Source organism: Lagenorhynchus albirostris, chromosome 10 (genome assembly GCF_949774975.1).
Source record: "Lagenorhynchus albirostris chromosome 10, mLagAlb1.1, whole genome shotgun sequence".
Taxonomy (NCBI): domain Eukaryota; kingdom Metazoa; phylum Chordata; class Mammalia; order Artiodactyla; family Delphinidae; genus Lagenorhynchus; species Lagenorhynchus albirostris.
Genome location: NC_083104.1, coordinates 11,563,872 through 11,586,085, shown reverse-complemented (window position 1 = coordinate 11,586,085; position 22,214 = coordinate 11,563,872). Strand labels below are relative to the sequence as shown.

General features: G+C 38.7%; 1 long non-coding RNA gene across 1 annotated transcript in view; it reads right to left on the bottom strand.

The window, feature by feature from the left end:
• LOC132526833 (uncharacterized) overlaps positions 1 to 21,982 on the bottom strand; it is a 50,694-nt gene extending 28,712 nt beyond the window's left edge. The window contains exon 1 of the long non-coding RNA XR_009542715.1: positions 21,566 to 21,982. This is a non-coding gene — a long non-coding RNA (uncharacterized LOC132526833). The remainder of the gene's footprint in view (positions 1 to 21,565) is intronic.
• Between the last annotated feature and the right edge of the window lie 232 nt (positions 21,983 to 22,214).

Genomic DNA, 22,214 nt, shown 5'->3' with positions numbered 1-22,214 from the left:
ACACCATGATCAAGTGGGATTTATCCCAAGAAGGCAAGGATTCTTCAATATATGCAAATCAATCAATGTGATACATGATATTAACAAGGAATAAAAACCATATGGTCATCTCGACAGATGCAGAAAAAGCTTTTGACAAAATTCAACATTCTTTTGTGATAAGAACTCTCCAGAAAATGGACAGAGAGGGAACCTACCTCAACATAATAAAGGCCACATTTGACAAACCCACAACCAACATCATACTCAATAGTGAAAAACCGAAAGCATTTCCACTAAGATCAGGAACAAGACAAGGATGTCCACTCTCACCACTCTTATTTAACACACTTTTGGAATTCCTAGCCATGGCAATCAGAGAAGAAAAAGAAATAAAAGGAATCCAAATTGAAAAAGAAGATAAAAACTGTCACTGTTTGCAAATGACATGATACTATACATAGAGAATCCTAAAGATGCCACCAGAAAACTACTAAAACTAATCAATGAATTTGGTAAGGTTGCAGGATACAAAACTAATACACACAAGTCTCTGGTATTCCTATACAATAACGATGAAAAATCATAAAAAGAAATTAAGGAGACACTCCCATTTACCACTGCAACAAAAAGAATAAAATACCTAGGAATAAACCTACCTAAGGAGAAAAAAGACTTGTACTCAGAAAACTATAAAACTCTTATGAACGAAATCAAACATGACATAAACAGATGAAGAAATATACCATGTTCTTGGATAGGAAGAATCAATATTGTAAAAATGACTATACTATCCAAAGCAATCTACAGATTCAATGCAATCCCTATCAAACTACCAATAGCATTCTTCACAGAATTACAACAACTAATTTTACAATTTATATGGAAACACAAAAGACCCTGAATAGCCAAAGCAATCTTCAGAAAGAAAAACGGAGCTGGAGGAATCAGGCTCCCAGACTTCAGACTATACTACAAAGCTACAGTAATCAACACAGTATGGTACCAGCACAAAAACAGAAATAGAGATCAATGGCACAGGATGGAAAGCCCAGAAATAAGCCCATGCACATATGGTCACCTAAGTTATGACAAAGGAGGCAAGAACATACAATGGAAAAAAGACAGCCTCGTCAATAAGTGGTGCTGGGAAAACAGGACAGCTACATTTAAAATAACAAAATTAGAACACTCCCTAATACCATACACAAAAATAAACTCAAAATGGATTAAAGACCTAAATGTTAACACTGGACACTATAAAACTCTAGACGAAAACGTAGGAAAAACACTATTCGATATAAACCACAGCAAGATATTTTTTGACCCACCTCCTAGAGTAATGAAAATAAAAACAAAAATAAACAAATGGGCCCTAATGAAACTTAAAAGCTTTTGCACAGCAAAGGAAACCATAAACAAGATGAAAAGACAACCCACAGAATGGGAGAATATATTTGAAAATGAAGCGACGGACAAAGGATTAATCTCCAAAATACAGAAGCAGCTCATGCAGCTCAATATCAAAAAAACAAACAACCCAATTAAAAAACAGGCGAAAGACCTAAACAGACATTTCTCCAAAGAAGACATACAGATGTACAAGAGGCACATGAAAACATGCTCAACATCACTAATCATTAGAGAAATGCAAATCAAAACCACAGTGAGGTATCACCTCACACAGGTCAGAATGGCCATAATCAACAAATCTACAAACAATAAATGCTGGACAGGGTGTGGAGAAAAGGGAACCCTCCTGCACTGTTGGTGGGAATGTAAATTGGAACGGCCACTATGGAGAACAGTATGGAGGTTTCCTAAAAAACTAAAAATAGAACTACCATATGACCCAGCAATCCCACTACTGGGCATATACCCAGAGAAAACCGTAATTTGAAAAGATTCATGCACACCAATATTCACTGCAGCATTATTTACAATAGCCAGGACATGGAAGCAACCTAAATGGTCCATCAACAGAAGAATGGATAAAGAAGATGTGGTACATATTTACAATGGAATATTATTCAGCCATAAAAAGGAATGAAACTGGGTCATTTGTAAAGATGTGGATGGACCTAGAGTCTGTCATACAGAGTGAAGTAAGCCAGAAAGAGAAAAACAAATATCATATATTAAGGCATATATGTGGAATCTAGAAAAATGGTACAGATGAACCTATTTGTAGGGCAGGAATAGAAACGCAGATGTAGAGAAAAGACATGTGGACACAGTGGAGGAAAGAGGGAGTGGGACAAATTGGGAAATTAGGTTTGACATACACTACCATGTGTAAAATAGACAGCTAGTGGGAACCTGCTGTGTAGCACACGAAGCTCAGCCTGGGGCTCTGTGACGACCAAGGTGGGTGGGATGGGGGGAGTGGGAGGGAGGTCCAAGAGGGAGGGGATATAGGTATACATATAGCTGACTCACTTCATTGTACAGCAGAAACTAACATAACATTGTAAAGCAATTTTACTCCAATAAAAAATAATTAATTTTTAAAAAAAAAATTAAGATCCAGTGAGGTACAAAGAAAACAAAAGTAGATCAAAAACTTCCCAACCAGATAACCACTGCTGATTAAACAAACATACAACAAAACATACCTATATAAGATTAGAAATTTTAAATAATATGCCATTCATATATCTTCTTTGGTGAAATGTTTTTGCAAACTTTTTGCTCACTTTTTAATTTCTTTGATATTACTGAATTTCGAAAAAATTTTTAATATTCTGGTTGCCAATTCTTTATCAAATATATGTTTTGAAAATATTTCTTTCCTGGTCTGTGGATTGTCTTTTCATTTTCTTAGCACAGCTTTTCAAAAACCTTACGTTTTTAATTTTGATGAAACCCAATTTATCCATTTTTTTTTTTATGGTCACAATTTTTGTGTCCTAAGAAATCTTTGCCTAACTAAGATCCCAAAGATTTTCTCCTATGTTTTCTTCTAGAACAGCAGTGCATAAGACTGTTTTCTGTGATGATAGAAATATCCTCTAATCTAAGCTACAGGAATCAAGACAGTACGGTACTGGCACAAAAACAGAAGCATAGGTCAATGGAACAGGACAGAAAGCCCAGAGATAAACCCACACACCTATGGTCAACTAATCTATGACAAAGGAGGCAAGGATATACAATGGAGAAAAGACAGCCTCTTCAGTATGTGGTGCTAGGAAAACTGGACAGCTACATGTAAAAGAACGAAATTAGAACACCTCCTAACACCATACACAAAAATATACTCAAAATGGATTAAAGACCTAAATGTAAGGCCAGACACTATAAAACTCTTAGAGGAAAACACAGGCAGAACACTCTTTGACAGCAAGATCCTTTTTGAGCCACCTCCTAGAGTAATGAAAATAAAAACAAAAATAAATACATGGGACCTAATGAAACTTAAAAGCTTTTGCACAGCAAAGGAAACCATAAACAAGATGAAAAGACAACCCACAGAATGGGAGAAAATATTTGCAAACGAAACAACTGACAAAGAATTAATCTCCAAAATATACAAGCAGCTCATGCAGCTCAATATCAAAAAACAAACAACCTAATCCAAAAACGGGCAGAAGACCTAAATAGACATTTCTCCAAAGAAGACATACAGATGGCTAACAAACACATGAAAAGATGCTCAACATCACTAATCATTAGAGAAATGCAAACCAAAACCGCAATGAGGTATCACCTCACACTGGTCAGAATGGCCATCATCAAAAAAACTACAAGCAATAAATGCTGGACAGGGTGTGGAGAAAAGGGAACCCTCTCACACTGTTGGTGGGAATGTAAATTGATACAGCCACTATGGAAAACAGTATGGAGATTCCTTAAAAAACTAAAAATAGAACTACCATACGACCCAGCAATCCCACTACTGGTCATATACCCTGAGAAAACCATAATTCAAAAAGAATCATGTACCAAAATGTTCACTGCAGCTCTATTTACAATAGACAGGACATGGAATCAACCTGAATGTCCATCGACTGATGAATGGATAAAGAAGATGTGGCACATATATACAATGGAATATTACTCAGCCATAAAAAGGAAAGAAATGGAGTCATATGTAGTGATGTGGATGGACTTATAGAGTCTGTCATATGGAGTGAAGTAAGTCAGAAAGAGAAAAACAAATACCATGTATTAACGTATATATATGGAATGTAGAAAAATGGTACTGATGAACCTAGTGGCAGGACAGGAATAGAGATGCAGACATAGAGAATGGACTTGTGGACACAGGGAGGGAAGGGGAGGGTGGGACGAACTGAGGGACTAGCACTGACAATATATACACTACCATGTGTGAAACAGAGAGCTAGTGGGAAGCTGCCGTATAGCACTGGGAGGCCAGCTCAGTGCTCTGTGTCAACCTAGAGGGGTGGGATGGGGAGGGTGGGAGGGAGGGGCAAGAGAGCGTGGATACAGGTATACATACAGCTGATTCACTTTGTTATACAGCAGAAATTAACACAACATTACAAAGCAATTATAATCCAATAAAGATGTAAAAGAATAATAATGAAATATATTTTTAAAAAAACAGAAAAGCCTTTCCCACCAAGCTCAAAAAAAAAAAAAAGAAAAGAAAAATGCTGTAATCTGAGCTAATCAATACACCTTTAGTTAGCCACCCATGGCCACTGAGGACTTGACATGTGGCTAGAACAACTAAGCAGCTGAATTGTCACACTGTATTTAGTTTTAATTATTTAAATTTAAATAGCCACATGTGGCTAACAGATGCAACAGGAAGTTCTAGAAGTGCTGTAGTTTTAAATTTTACATTTTGATCTATTACACATTTTTAGTTAATTTTTGTATACATACAAGGTTCATTTTTTTTAATTTTTTAAGGTTTTTTCTTCTTTTTAAAATTTATTTTATTTATTTTTGCTGTGTTGGGCCTTCATTTCTGTACGAGGGCTTTCTCTAGTTGTGGCAAGTGGGGGCCACTCTTCATCGCGATGTGCGGGCCTCTCTTGTTACAGAGCACAGGCTCCAGACGCGCAGGCTCAGTAGTTGTGGCTCACGGGCTTAGTTGCTCCGCGGCATGTGGGATCCTCCCAGACCAGGGCTCGAACCCGTGTCCCCTGCATTAGCAGGCAGATTCTCAACCACTGCGCCACCAAGGAAGCCCAAGGTTCATTTTTAAAAATATGGATGTCAATTATTCCGGCACCAAGTTTTTGAAAAGACTATCTCTACTCCAAAGAGTTATCTTGGCATCTTTGTCCAAAATCAGACCATGTTTGTGTGGTCTGTTCCTGTACTCTGTATTCTATTCCATTGGCCTATGTGTCTTTCCACTCACCAATCTCTCATTGTCTTCAAATACGGTCAACTGCTCTTTGACAAGCATACCAAGAATACATAACGGGGAAAGGTTAGTCTCTTCAACAAACGATGCTGGGAAAACTGGATAGCCACATGCAAAAGGATGAAACTGGACCCTTATTTTACACCATACATATATATCAACTCAAAATGTACTAAAAATTTAAATACAAGACCTGAAACTCTAAAACTCCAAGAAGAAAACACAGGGGAAAATCTTCATGACACTGGTCTTGGCACTGATTTGAACACCAAAAGGATACACAACAAAAGCAAAAATAGACAAGTGGGGCTACATCAAACTACAAAGCTTCTGCACAGCAAAGTAAAGAATCAAGAGTGAAAAGGCAACCTATGGAAAGGGAGAGAGTATTTGCAAACTGATAAGAGATTAATATTCAAAATATATAAGGAACTACTACTACCCAACAGCAAAAAAACAAATAAACTGGTTAAAAATGGGCAAAAGACTTGGGGAGACATTTCTCCAAAGAAGATCTACAAATAGCCAACAGTTATACGAAAAGACGCTCATCATCAGGGAAATGCAAATCAAAAAACCACAATGAGATATCACCTCACACCTCTCAGGATGGCCATTATCAAGAAAACAAAGTAACAAGTGTTGGTGCGGCTGTACAGAAACTGTAAGCCTGGAACACTGATGGTGAGAATGTCGGATGGTGCAGCCACTATGGAGAATAGTATGGCGGTTTCTCAAAAATTAAAAACAGAACTACCATATGATCCAGCAATCCAATTACTGGGTATTTATCCAAGAGAATTGAACTCAAGATATCAAAGAGATATCTACACTCCCATGTTCACTGAAGCGCTGTTCACAAGAGCTAAAAGGTGGAAACAATCTAAATATTAGTCAACAGATGAATGCATAAAGAAAATGTGGCATATACATACAGTGAAATATTATTCAGCCATAAAAAGAAGGATATTGTTTTGTATGCTACAGCATGGATGAAATTTGAGGACCTTATACAAAATGAAATAAGCCAGCCAGGACAAATACTGCATTATTCCACTTGTATGAGTTATCTAAAGTAGTCAGTCATCAAAGTACAAGAAGAATGGTGGTAGCCAGGGTCTGAAGGAAAGGGGAAATGGGGAGCTGCTATTCCATGGGTATAAACTTCCAGTAGTAAAAGATAAAAAATTCTACAGATCTGCTACATGACATTGTGCTTGTAGTTAACAATACTGTATACTAATTTATTAAGAGAGTAGATCTCATCTTCTGTATTTTATGTTCTTACCACACTTTAAAAAGAAAAACAGCAGCCCAGAAGCTTTGATTTTTCCAATGGCAAATCTTACCTCAGCTTTCCGAGGAGTAGAGAAAGTGTACTGTTCTGCACTGCTCGTACAGCGAATTCGGGGAAGTTTCTCCTGGGTTAGGGTGGTGGATACAGAAGCTCAACTATGGAGTCCACAAAAAATAATGAGAAATGCAGAGCAGCCTGCTGGAATCTTCACTCTGGGCCATTCCTGATGCTCAGCACCATCCCAGATCTCCAGCTTCCCAGTATAGAAGAACCTCAAGGTCGGGACTTCCCTGGTGGCACAGTGGTTAAGACTCCGTGCTCCCAAGGCAGGGGGCCCGCGTTCGATCGCTGGTCTGGGAACTACATCCCACACGCATGCCTCAACTAAGAGGTCACATGCCACAACTAAGGAGACCGCCTGCTGCAACTAAGGAGCCTGACTGCCATAACTAAGGAGCCAGCGAGCCACAACTAAGGAGCCCGCCTGCCACAACTAAGACCCGACACAACCAAATAAGTAAATAAATTCATTAATTAATTTAAAAAAAAAAGAAACAAGGTAGCTCTGATTGACCACAGCGGACACCCATCTTTAAAGAGGACCCAAAAAAGCTTCATCATGAGCCAGCAGGGGGTTTGAAAAACACTGGAAAGAGCTTATTTAATAAAAAGCAATTAGAGATTGAGATAACAGCATGATTGGAGACAAGATGGCAGAGTAGAAGGACTTGAGCTCACCTCCTCTCATGAAAACACCAAAATCACAACTACTACTGAACAACCATCAACAAAAAAAGACTAGAACCTATCCAAAAAAAGATATTCTACATCCAAAGACAAAGAAGAAGCCACAACAAGACAGTAGGAGGGGTGCCTTCGCAATACAATCAAATCCCACGCCCGCTGGGTGGGCAACCCACGAACAGGAAAGTAATTACATTGCTGAGGTTTTCTCACAGGAATGAGAGAAAACAACAGCAAAGATCAATAAAACTAAAAGCTGGTTCTTTCAGAAGATAAACACAATTGATAAACCTTTAGCCAGCTTCATCAAGAAAAAGAGGTAGAAGGCTCAAATCAATAAAATTAGAAATGAAGACTCACAGACATAGAAAGTAAACTTATGGTTACTAAAGGGGGAATGGAGGGGGAGGAATAAATCAGGAGTTTGGGATTAGCAGATACAAACTACTATATATAAAAGAGATAAACAACAAGGTCCTATTGTATAGCACAGGGAACTATATTCTATATCCTGTAATAAACCATAATGGAAAAGAATATGAAAAATAATATATAATATATATATCACAAATATATATGAACCACTTTGCTGTACACCAGAAACTAACACAACATTGTAAATCAAGTATACTTCAATTAAAAAAAAATTTTTAAACCCCCCTCCCAAAAAATAAAATAAAATTAGAAATGAAAAAGGAGAAGTTACAACTGACACCACAGAAATACAAAGGATCATAAGAGACTACTATGAGCAACCCTACGCCAGTAAAATGGACAAATTCTTAGAAAGGTACAATCTTTGAAGACTGAACCAGGAAGAAATAGAAAATATGAACAGACCCATCACAAGTACTGAAATTGAAACTGGGATTTAAAAACTTCAAACAAGCAAAAGTCCATGACTAGATGGCTTCACAAGAGAATTCTATCAAACATTTAGAGAAGAGTTAACACCTATCCTTTTGAACCTATTCCAAAAAATTGCAGAGGAAAGAACAACCACAAATTCATTCTGATACCAAAACCATCATCCTGATACCAAAAACAGACAAAGATACCACACACACACACACACACAAATTACAGACCAATACGAATGATGAACACAGATGCAAAAATCCTCAACAAAATACTGGCAAACGTAATCCAACAATACATTCAAAGGATCAGAAACCACGATCAAGTGGGATTTATCCCAGGGATGCAAGAATTTTTCAATATCTGCAAATCAATCAATGTGATACACCACATTAACAAACATAATAAAAACCATATGATCATCTCAATAGATGCAGAAAAAGCTTTTGACAAAATTCAACACCCAATTATGGTAAATTCTCCCCAGAAAGTGAGCACAGAGGGAAACTACCTCAACATAATAAAGGCCATATACGACAAACCCACAGCTAACATCACACTCAATGGTGAAAAGCTGAAAACATTTCCTCTAAGATTAGAAACAAGACAAGGATGTCCACTCTCGCCACTTATATTCAACATAGTTTTACAAGTCTCAGCCATGGCAATCAGAGAAGAAAAATAAATAAAAGGAATCCAAACTGAATAAGAAGAAGTAATGGTGTCACTGTTTGTAGATGACATGATACTGTACATAGAGAATCCTAAAGATGCTACCAGAAAATGACTAGAGCTCATCAATAAATTTGGTAAAGCTGCAGGATACAAAACTAATACACAGAAATCTCTTGCATTTCTATACACTAATGACAAAAGATCAGAAAGAGAAATTAAGGAAAACAATCCCATATACCATCACATCAAAAAGAATAAAATTCGTTGGAATAAACCTACCTAAGAAGACAAAAGACCTGTAATCTGAAAACTGTAAGGTGCTGATGAAAGAAATAGAAGACGACACAAACAGATGGAAAGATATACCATGTCCTTGGATTGGGAGAATCATTACTGTCAGAATGACTCTACTACCCAAGGCAATCTACAGATTCAATCCCTACAAATCACCAACAGCATTTTTCACAGAACTAAACTAGAACAAAAAGTTTTTAAAATTTGTATGGATAAACAAAAGACCCCAAATAGCCAAAGCAATCCTGAGAAAGAAAAACAGAGCTGGAGGAATCAGGCTCCCTGACTTCAGAATATACTACAAGGCTACAGTCATCAAAACAGTATGGCACTGGCACAAAAATAAAATATAGAACAATGGAACAGGATACAAAACCCAGAAATAAACCCACACACCTATGGGCAATTAATCTATGACAAAGGAGGCAAAACTATACAACGGAGAAAAGACAGTCTCTTCAGTAAGTGGTGCTGGGTAAACTGGACAGCTACATGTAAAAGAATGAAATTAGAACACTCCCTAACACCATACGCAAAAATAAGCTCAAAATGGATTAAAGACCTAAATGTAAGACCAGATACTATAAAACTCTTAGAGGAAAACATAGGCAGAATACTTTATGACATAAATCACAGCAATATCTTTTTGGATCCACCTCCTACAGTAATGAAAATAAAAACAAAAATAAACAAATGGGACCTAATGAAACTTAAAAGCTTTTGCACAGCAAAGGAAACCATAAACAAGATGAAAAGACAACCCACAGAATGGGAGAAAATATCTGCAAATGCAGCTACCAACAAAGGATTAATCTCCAAAATATACAAACAGCTCATGCAGCTTAATATCAAAAAAACAAACAACGGGGCTTCCCTGGTGGCGCAGTGGTTGAGAGTCCGCCTGCCGATGCAGGGTACACGCGTTCGTACCCCGGTCTGGGAAGATCCCACATGCCGCGGAGCGGCTAGGCCCGTGAGCCATGGCCGCTGAGCCTGCGCGTCCAGAGCCTGTGCTCCGCAACGGGAGAGGCCACAACAGTGAGAGGTCCGCGTACAGCAAAAAAAACAAAAAAACAAAAAACAAACAAACAACGCATTCAAAAAATAGGCAGAAGATCTAAATAGACATTTCTCTAAAGAAGACATACAGATGGCCAAAAAGCACATGAAAACATGCTCAACACTGCTCATTATTAGAGAAATGCAAATCAAAACCACAAGGAGGTACCACCTCACTCTGGTCAGAATGGCCATCATCAAAAATTCTACAAATAACAAATACTGGAGCGCGTGTGGGGAAAAGGGAACCCTCCTACACGGTTGGTGGGAATGTAAATTGGTACAACCGCTATGGAGAACAGTATGGAGATTCTTTAAAAAGCTAAAAGTGGGGACTTCCCTGGTGGCGCAGTGGTTGAGAATTCGCCTGTCAATGCAGGGGACATGGGTTCAAGCCCTGCTCCAGGAAGATCTCAAATGCCGCGGAGCAACTGGGCCCATGTGCCACAACCACTGAGCCTGTGCTCTAGAGCCCATGAGCCACAACTACAGAGCCCATATGCTGCAACTAGTGAAGCCCATGCGCCTAGGGCCCATGCTCCACAAGAGAAGCCACCGCAATGAGAAGCCCGTGAACCACAACAGAGTAGCCCCTGCTCGTGGCAACTACAGAAAAGCCCATGTGCAGCCATGAAGACCCAACACAACCAAAACAAAAACAAAAACAAAACCCCTAGAAATAGAACTACCATACGACCCAGCAATCCAACTCCTGAGCACTGATCCAGAGAAAACCATAATTCAAAAAGATACATGCACTCTATAATGATCACTGCAGCACTACTTACAAGAGCCAAGACATGGAAGCAACCGAAATGTCCATGGACAGAAGAATGGATAAAGAAGATGTGGTACATATCTACAATGGAATATTATGCAGCCATAAAGAAGAATAAAATAATGCCATTTGCAGCAACATGGATGGACCTAGAGATTATCATACTAAGCGAAGTAAGTCAAAAAGAGAAAGACAAATATCATGATATCACTTATATGTGAAATCTAAAAACAATGATACAAATGAACTTATTTCCAAAACAGAAACAGACTCACAAACTTCGAAAACAAACCTATGGTTACCAAAGGGGAAACATGGAGGGACGGATAAATTAGGAGTTTAGGATTAACATATACACACTACTGTATATAAAACAGATAATCAACAAGGACCTACTGTATAGCACAGGGAACTCTACTTAATATTCTGTAATAACCTATATGAGAAAAATATCTAAAAAAGAATGGATAGGGCTTCCCTGGTGGCGCAGTGGTTAAGAATCTGCCTGCCAATGCAGGGGACACGGGTTCGAGCCCTGGTCTGGGAAGATCCCACATGCCGCGGAGCAACTAAGCCCGTGAGGCACAACTACTGAGCCTGCACGTCTAGAGCCTGTGCTCCGCAACAAGAGAAGCCACGACAATGAGAAGCCCACTCACCGCGATGAAGAATAGACCCCACTTGCCGCAACTAGAGAAAGCCCGTGCACAGAAACGAAAACCCAACACAGCCAAAAATAAATAAATAAATATTTAAAAAATGGATAAATGTTTATGTATAACTGAATCACTTTGCTGCACACCTGAAACTAACACAACATTGTAAATCAACTATAATCCAATATAAAGTAAAAATTAAATTTAAAAAATTGTTTTGGCTACTCTATGTTCTTTGCCTCTCGATATAAATTTTAGAACTAGCCTATTAATTTCCACAAAAAATGGCTGCTGAGATTGTGGTTGTAATTTCATTGAATCCACACATCATTTTGGGAAGAAATTACATTCTGATAATATTGAGTCTCCCCACTTATGAACCCAAAATATCTCAGTACTGATATTAGGTCTTCTCTAATTTCTCTCATCAATTTTGTAGTTTTTTAACATACAAATCTTACACATATTTTGTTATATTTTCCCTAAGTATTTAAATAGTTTGGATGCTTTTTTTTTTTTTTTTTTTTTTTGGCCACACCTTGAAGCTTGTTGGATCTTAGTTCCCCGACCAGGGACTGAACACAGGTCACTGCAGTGAAAGCTCCAAGTCCTAACCACTGGACCACTGGAATTCCCTGAATGCTATTTTAAAGAGCACTTTAAAAAGTCTTCAAGTTCAAATGTTTGCTGTTAGAAAAGTACGACAGTTTTCATATATTGACCTTGGATCTTGTGACCTTCCTAATTTTACCTACTATATCCAGGAGTTTTTTGGAGAGTCTTTGGGATTTTCTACACAGACAATCATGGTATCTACAAATAAAGGCGTTTTTATTTCTTCCTTTCCACTCTGTATGCCTCTTTTTCTTGCCTCACTGCACTAGCTAGGACCTTCAGGAAAATGACGAATAAGAGCGGTGAGAGCCAGCATCCTTGCTTTGTTCTGACTTTAGGGGGAAAGCATTCAAGTCTTTCACTATTAAGTATGATATTAGCTGTAGGTTTTTCATCCATGGCCTTTATCAGGTAGTGGAAGTTCACTTTTATTCCTAGTTTTCTGAGAGTTTTTTCAGGAATGAATAATAAATGTTTCTTAAAATGCTTTTTCTGCATCTATTGAGATGATCATATGGTTTTTCTTCTTTAGTCTGTTGATATGGTGAATTGCATTGATTGATTTATGAATAGTGAACCAATCTTGCACCTTATGATAAACTCCACTTGGTCACGATATATTTTCCACTCTTTTTATATACTGAATTTTGTTCAATTTTGTTTACTGTGAGAAAATAAACAACAGAAAACTTACCATCTTAACTACTTTTAAGTGTACAGTTTAGTGGTATTAAATATATTCAATGTGTTCAACCGTCACCACTATCCATTTCCATAGCTCTTTTCTTCTTGGAAAACTGAAACTCTGTGCCCATTAAACAATATTTCCCCATTCCCCCTGTTCCTAGCCCCTCAAAATCATCATTCTACTTTTTGCCTCTATGACTCTGACTACGCGAGGTATCTCATATAAGTGGAATCATACGGTGTTTGCTGTTTAGTGAGTGGCTTATTTCATTTAGCATAAGGCCCTCAAGTTTTATCCATACTGTAGCATTACCAGAATTTCCTTCCTTTTCAAGGCTGAGTAATATTCCTTTGCATGCACAGACCACATGTTGCTTATCCATTCATCTATCAATGGACACTTGGGGTGCATCCATCTTTTACCTATCATGAATAATGCTATGAACATGGGTGTACAAATATCTCTTCAAACCCCTCCTTTTTTTAACTGAAATACAGCTGACATACAATAGTATGTTAGTTTCAGGTGTACACATAGTGATTTGACAATCAAATACATTGTGAAATGATCACCACAATAAGTCTAGTAACCATCTATCACCATACAAAATTATTACAGTATTATTTGTTATATAATGTGCACTACATCCCTGTGATATAAAAGTGGAATTGCTGGATCATACGGTAACTCTCATTTTAATTTTTTTGAGGAATCACCATACTATTTTCCATAGCAGCTACATCATTTTACATTCTCATCAACACTGCACAATGGTTCCAATTTCCCCACATACTCATCAATACTTATTATTTTCTGGTTCTTTTGATAGTAGCCATCCTAATGAGTGTGAGGTATACTGCTGGCCTCATAAAATTAGTTGGGAAGTGTTCTCTCCTTTTCTATTTCTGGAAGAGTTTGTGTAGAATTGGTATTATTTCTTCCTTAAATACCTGTACAATTGACCAGTGAAGCCACCAGATTTTTCCTGTGGGAAAGTTGTTAGGTTATTTACTACTTCTTAAGTAAGTTCTGGTAGTTAGTCCTTCAAGGAATTTGCCCATTTCATCTAATTTATCAAATTTATTAACATAGAAAATTGTTGATAATATTCCCTACTATCATTTTAATGTCTGTAGGGTCTGTAGTGAGGTTCTCTTTTTCATTCTTGATATTGATTTGATAAGTCTAGCTTTTCTCCTGATAAGTCTAGCTAGAGGTATATCAAATTTATCTTTCAAATACCACTTTTTGGTTTTAGTGACTTTCTCTATTTTTGTTTGCAACTTTATTCATGGCCTTATCTTTATTATTTCCTATTTTCTGTTTGTTTTGGATTTAATTTGCTCTTCTGTGTTTTAGTTTCTTAAGGTGGAGGCTAAGATCAGCCTTAAGAGGCTAAGATTGATTTCAGGCCTTTTTTGTTTCTAATATATGCCTTTTACGCTACACTTCCCTCTAAGCACTGCTTTAGCATGTGCTGCATTTTAACTGTCATTCCATTCAAAGTAGTTTTTAATTGCCCTTATGCCTTCCTCTTTGACTCAGGGTTATTTAAGTGTGTTGTGTAATTTCCAAATAGTTGGAAATTGCCGATATTTTTATTAATTTCTAGCTTAATTCTCCTGGGATCAGAGAACATACTTTATATGATTTCTTAAATTTGTTGAAATTTGTTTTATGGCCCAGAATATGATCTAACGTGGGGAATTTCCTACATACACTTGACGAGAATGTGTATTCTGCTACTGCTGGATGGAGTATCCTCTAACAGTCAGTTACATCAAGTTGGCTAATAGGGCTGTTTAGGTCTCTACATCCCTGCTCATTTTCTGTCTACTAGTTCTATGGATTACTGAAAAAGAAGAGTTGAACTTGCCAGCTAAAACTGTGACTTTGTCTATGTCACCTTTGGTTCTTTCAGTTGTGTTAGGTGCATTCACATTTGGGACTGTTAAGTGTTCTTGACGGTGAATTTGTCTATGTCACCTTTGGTTCTTTCAGTTGTGTTAGGTGCATTCACATTTGTGACTGTTAAGTGTTCTCGACGAACTGACCCCTTATTCATTATGTAATGCCCGTCTTCTTCCTTGGCAGTATTTCTTGAAGTCTACTTTGGTATTAATAGAGCCACCTCATCTTTCTTTTGATTAGTGTTTTGCATGGCATATGTTTTTTCCATCTTTTTACTTCTAACTTATCTATGTCTCTATATTTAAGGTGAGTTTGTTGTAGATAGCATACAGAGTTGGTTCTTGATTTTTTAAAAATCCAATCTAACAATCCCTGCAGTACTTTTTTGAAAGGTAATTCTCTAAGTACTTGTTTTTTAAAAAATGCACCTGTGCTGGGGGGTCATGGAGCTGGTTTTTCATGCAGAATGAGGGTGGCTCAGGGCCAGGGTGTGGCAGCCCTGCTCTGGGATGGCAACCTGGCCATGTGGGCCCCAGTCACATCTCCAGGCACCTGCCTCCCGCTGAGCTGCATGCCAGTTACCCCAGTCTCCCAGCCTCCATCCCACCGGGCCCTCCCAGTGCTCATTTTTTAAAAGAAAATTAGGTGTCTTTCCACATTAAGGCACTTTTCAAGCCACTAGCTCTGATTCTTTGTGATGCAATTTTTTCCTTATTCTAGAGGTTGCTTACAGACTTGTCATGTAAATTAAACATAATTCCTTTCTTCAGAAAGAGCTTGAAGTATTCTTAGTATTTCTAATTTTCTCCCAATCGTAATGAGAAGCAAATATTATCCCCCCAATAATTCCAAATCACTGGCCTCGACTCAAACCTCCCAAGTCATTATCTTCAGCTTGATGTTTAGACTCAATCTGTCTAAAACTGAACTCTTATCTTTCCCCTCATAGACTTCCTCTCAAATTTGTACCCCTGTTTTGTATCCCTCCTCTCAGTGAGCAGTATTACTATTCTCTCAATTGCCAAAACAGAAACCCAGGCATTACTCTCTTGTCTCCCTTCATCCAAGCTATCACAAAACTGCATTAGTTCTACTCATATATAAGAGGTCAAAATGGCAGAGTAGGAGGACACTGGACTTGCCTCCCTGCACAAACACATCAAGAATACATTTACATGCAGAGCAATTATCACTGAAAGCAAACTGGAGACAGGCATAAAGACTCTTATATGTGCAAGGCTATAAAGAAAGATCCACACGGAGTCAGGTAGGAAGGCAAGAGAAGCGATAAGGTCAGGACCTACGCAAACATACAGTAAAGGCCATGGATCAACCACTTAAATACGCTAGTATGAAGATTAAAAGAAAAAAACTGTAAATCAACTACAACCACAATAAGCAGTTAAGGGATAAACATGAAGGTGTAAATATGACACCAAAAACACAAAACGTGGGGGAGGGGAATTTTAAAAAGTATATCTTTTAGAATGTGTTTGAACTTAAATGACTATCAGTTTGAAACAAGCAGATATAGTTACAGGTCAACATACATGAACCCTATAGTAACTACAAATCAAAAACCTACAATAGATACCCAAGAACTAGAGAGAAGGAAACACAAGCATACAGCTAAAGAAAATCATCACACTACAAGGGTAAAAACTAAAAGAAGAAAAGAACAGAGAAGAACTACAAAAACAACCAGAAAATAAGTAACAAAATGGCAATAACTACGTACCTATCAATAATCACTTTAAATGCCAATGGACTAAACACCCTGATCAAAAGACATAGGGTGGCTAACTGGATGAAAAATCAAGACCCATTTATATGCTGCTCACAAGAGACTCATTTCAGACGTAAAGACACACACACAAACACTCTCAAAGTGAGGGAATGGAAAGAGAAATTTCATGCAAATGGAAGCAACAAGAAAGCTGGGGTAGCAATATTCCTATCAGACAAAGTAGACTTTAAAACAAAATCTGTAACAAATACTCATATCAGACAAAGTAGACTTTAAAACAAAATCTGTAACAAAAGACAAAGAAGGGCATTATATAATGATGGGGGATCAATACAAGAAGAGCATACAACATTCATTAAAATATATGCACCTAATATAGGAGCACCTAAATATATAAAGCAAGTATTAACAGACATAAAGGGAGAAACTGACAATAATACAGTAATAGTAGGGGACTTTAACACCCCACTTACATCAATGGACAGATCGTCCGGATAGAAAATCAATAAGGAAACGGTGGTCTTGTATGACACATTAGACCAGCTGGACTTAATAGATATCTACAGGATATTCTATCCCAAAACAGCAGAGTACACATTCTTTTCAACTGTTCTCCAGGACAGATCATATGCTAGGCCACAGAACAAGTCCCCCAAAATTTAACAGAATAGAAATTATATCAAAACAAAAACACTAATTCGAAAAGATACATGTACCCCAATGTTCACAGCATTATTTAGAATAGCCAAGATATGGAAGCAACCAAAGTGTCCATGAAGAGACGAATGGATAAAGAAGATGTGGCATATATATAAATACACATACATATACACAGTGGAATATTACTCAGCTATAAAAAAAGAATGAAAATTTGCCATTTGTAACAACATGCATGGACCTGGAGGGTATTACGTTTAGTGAAGTAAGTCAACAGAGAAAGACAAATACCGTATGCTATCACTTATACGTGGAATCTAAAATAATAAAACTGAATGAATTGAAAAAAAAACAGAAACAGATTTACATATATAGAGAACAAACTACTGGTTACCAGTAAGGAGAGGGAAGGGAAGAGGGGCAAAATAGGGTCAGGGGATTAAGAGGTTCAAAATACAACACGTAAAATAAATTAGCTACAAGGATATATTGTACAGCACAGGGAATACAGTCAATATTTTATAATAACTTTATATGGAGTATAATTTACAAAAATATTGAAATGCTATGTTGTACACCTGAAACTAATATAATATTGTAAATCAACTATACTTCAGTATTTTTTTTAAAAGATGCAAGTTCTGCAGTATGCAACTTGAGTTTTTACCAATTATGTTCTAGGACGATAAACCATTCTTTGAAGAAAAAATTCTACTCATACATATTTTTTCAATTATCTTCCATTTTCCATCCTCATTTTATCTTCAGTGTCACTACCCTTTTCCAGGCAACAATCATTTCCTACCTGGACTTCTGCAATGGTCTCCTAATAGTTGTTCCTCCTACTCACAGTCTCGAAGCTCCCAGCATTCTTCTACCCTACTTTCCAAAACCTTTACTCACAGATTCAAAGTCCCTTAACTCCTTCTTCCTTATTTATCCTCATCTCTCACACCTTCCTCTTTCACCAAAGCCACTGCCCCCAACACACCCCTACGTCTATAATGATTAACATTGTACTTTCCAGGTCCTAGAACAATGGATGCACTCTTCTGCATCACGTCTTTTCACACACTGTTCCTTTACTGAGACTGTCCATCTCCTCCTGCCTTCACCTGATTTTTACTTATCCTTCAGACAACAATTAAGGTACCCTTTTCCTGGGGATCTTTCCATGACACCCTAAGCTGGGTTATGTGCTCTTTATCTCTTTAGCACTTAACAATCTTAAGTTATTTTGCTCTCTGTTACCTCTCTCTAAATTGTAACTCCCATGAGAGCTGGGGCTGCTTTACATCTTGTTCACCACTCTATTCCTGTTACTGTTAAATTCAGAAATCCTTATTTTGTTAATAGAAACGGGTAAAAATTAGAACAGAGGAGTCAATCGCAGTGAAAGAATTGTAATTCCACTATACTGACTGCACTGACAATGGGCTCCATCAAAAATATTCATTGCCCACCATGTCTTTTTTTATTGTGTGAGCATTATAGGACTTGGACTCAGAAGACCTTAGGCAATTTCCTTTCACCTTCTCTGAATTTTTTTTTCCTTTTCTGAAACTTTTTCTTCATTTCTTTAATGGCTTAAGCAATACCTATATGAAAGTGATATAGGAGAACTGATGAGAGGAGATTAAAGTGAAAGACTTTTGTAAAACAAACAATGGTACATATACATACATATCATTATATACATATATGTATCACTGACTAATCCATGTTGCCCAAAGTCTAATGGCTTATTTTTAATCCATCACTGCGTTTTACTATTAATTTCCAATATTTTAATAAGGCACAGGATAAACACAAATTTACCTTTCCTGTTCTGAAGTCTAAAACCCTTGTTTTTTTGTTTTTTTTTTTTTTTTGCGGTACGCGGGCCTTTCACCGCTGTGGCCTCTCCCGTTGCGGAGCACAGGCTCCGGACGCGCAGGCCCAGCGGCCATGGCTCACGGGCCCAGCCGCTGCTCCACGGCATGTGGGATCCTCCCGGACCGGGGCACGAACCCGTGTCCCCTGCATCGGCAGGTGGACTCCCAACCACTGCGCCACCAGGGAAGCCCCTAAAACCCTTGTTTTAAAACCTTTGTCATCCAATATCAATTTTATGAGCAGATCCTTAAGTATTATACTTGCTATGTGTTAAATTAAAATTCTTGATCCCTTTACTAAAGTAAGAAATGATTGGTTTTGCCTAAGGGCCACACTAACATTGTAAGAGTTCGTTATTTCATTTGAAACAAAGAAAAAACAACAAAAATTTTAAAGGAGAGTACTGTTTCTCAATGAAACATTATATTCAGGATTTCTACCACAATTAAAAGGCTTCACTTTTCAGAAAGATTTTCTTTTAAAAAAAAGAGAGGAAACAAAGTCATAAATTTCCTGAGGTGAAAACATATAATAAACATTGTCTTATTCCCCAGTGTCCAAAATGGTGAAATAAATGGATATATATGATAAACATAAATATAAATGGAAATGGTACATTCTCAATGAATGTTTATTATGATTGTTGCAGTTCAGTTATTCAGCATATTATACTCTCTGTTAAATAATGTATGTTGAACTGAAATAGTGAGACCAAGGACAACTAGCTCTTTTAAGCCAAATTCAAGAAGCTGTTAACACCAGCACATAAGTTCTACAACTGTTTAAAATACTGAAATGAGAAGATGAAAATAAATGAAAAAGTCAAACCCCAAAATCTCTCATATGCTTTCAATACTATATTTTAAAAGTATCAGTTATAGATAATATCAACCAAATACTTTTTCCAGCAAGGAGCTATTGTGTGGGCAGAATACTGACTTTTGCAAACACCTGTCAGTCATTTAAGGGGGTCAGGATCTATTAGTTATTTGTACATATCTTAGATGCTAGGCATCATAAACCATGTATAGTCATCATGAACCATGTATAGTCACGGTGGACTTATAAAAAGCTAGTCACATTCTTGCAAAGTAGGTTTTATGATAAACACACCACAAACAGAAACTCTCACTAGTACTGAGGGGCAAAATCCAGCTGGGTTTCTTTATCCCTAACCCTAGCTTCAGCTGCAGGTTTTTTTCCAGTAAGAACAGTAGTTTGATTTACTCAACACTGTAGAAGTCAGGGTGTGGTCACCCTTCTCCAAATAATATTACAAATGGATTTTCCCTGAACTCTTGCAGCAACAGAATCTTTAAGTGGTTACTGGTAGGAAAAGGTGAGATTGAGGTCAAAATGTCTGAAAAATAAAAATTAACAAAAGCTTTCAAGGACCACCCTAGAGACAATGGAAGCTGGGGTATTACTGAGACGACGGAGGTAATACAGCACAGAACACGAATATTTTTTAAGCTTTCAACATGGAGCCCCAGTAACAGCTGAACATAAAGTTTTGCCAGCTCTCCTGCTGAGTACTGACAATTTTATCCCAAATTAATCCAGTATACTAATAACCATGCCAAATACAGATCAATCACATTTCCTTCATCATCATCATCATAAGAGGGCTAAATGGGGACGTTCCTGGTGGTCCAGCGGTTAAGAATCCCTCTTCCAAAGCAGGGGACATAGGTTCAATCCCTGGTCAGGGAACTAAGATCCCACATGCCGAGTGGCAATAAAGCAGGGCAACAGAGCCCGCACACACGCCAACTAGAGAGCCTGCGCGCCACAACTAGGGAGAAGCTAGCGCACCCCCAACGAAGAGCTTGCGCACTGCAACGAAAGCCAAAAATTATTTAAAAAAAATAAAAAGAACAGAACTAAATGTAACATCAAATTCAGAACAACCAATGAAACGTTTCCTTTAGCGTTTCTAAAACACTACGAACTAGAGAGATCGGGAAAATTAGACCAAGGAAGCCTTTTCTAAGTCAGGGATAAATGGGAGTGTACTTAATAAATTATTAAGTGTATCCCTTCTCCCTGGCTAGCTGACAGAGTAGAAACGGACCGCTATCCGCAGGTATGCACCCTGGCTCGCATGGTCTGTGGCTGCATCCCCCAGACGGCCTGGCTACTCTAAAATAAACTCTACGTCGACGCCATTTGCTCTGCCTGACACCTGGAACTAGCATTATGTGCCCACCATGTGCCAGGGACAACGCTCCACACTCCCTTCTCGTTACCTTCGAAGCACATTCTGTGCGCTGACAAAGGAAACTGAGGCCCAAGCTCACACAGGGGCCCTGGCACTAAACCACCGTGTAACTCATCTTGTTGAAATGAGGCCAAGGGCGTGACTCAGATGCTCTAAATACTCACTAGGCCGGTAGTATTTGTGACGTTAACTCTTTTCTTCGGGGCCACTCGCAAGCTGCAAGCCCTCTAGAAGGGTGGGGAAACTGAGGCCAGGCTGTGACACGCCAGACGTCACAGAGCCGGTGGCGGGCAGACAGAGGCCTCGAAGGCTGACCTCTGCGAATCTCAACGTCCGTTTGTTAACACTGCCCAGATCTTCTGCTTGGCTTACTCGGCCCTGAAATCTCGCAGGTTTTCAGGGGACGGGACCTGGGCCGAGTCGCTCCCTCCCGGATCGCTTTCCCGTCAGCAGCCTCCGTCGACACGGGAAAGCGGTAGCCCGCCCGCCGGCCCCACCCGCCACCAGCTGCAGGGCACCGCGCCAGACACAGGTTGCCTGTTCCCAGGCACTACCTCCTCCGCCTTCACCCCTTTGCCGCCTCCGACCTCGCCCTAGCCCTGCTGTGCGCCTGCGCGCCCGGGCCCTAGAGCCCGTGGGCCGGCTGCTCACGTTGGCCTGCACCTGGCCCCGCCGCCTACAATGGAAAGGCGGGGCCTCGCGCTCACCACGCCCCCTCGCTGCCCAGCCCCCTCGAGGGAGCGTTGCAGCCTTGGCCGATTCATTACCCCTCTCGCCCAGCTGGCCGCGCCTACTTGGCCGCGTGCTGTGTGC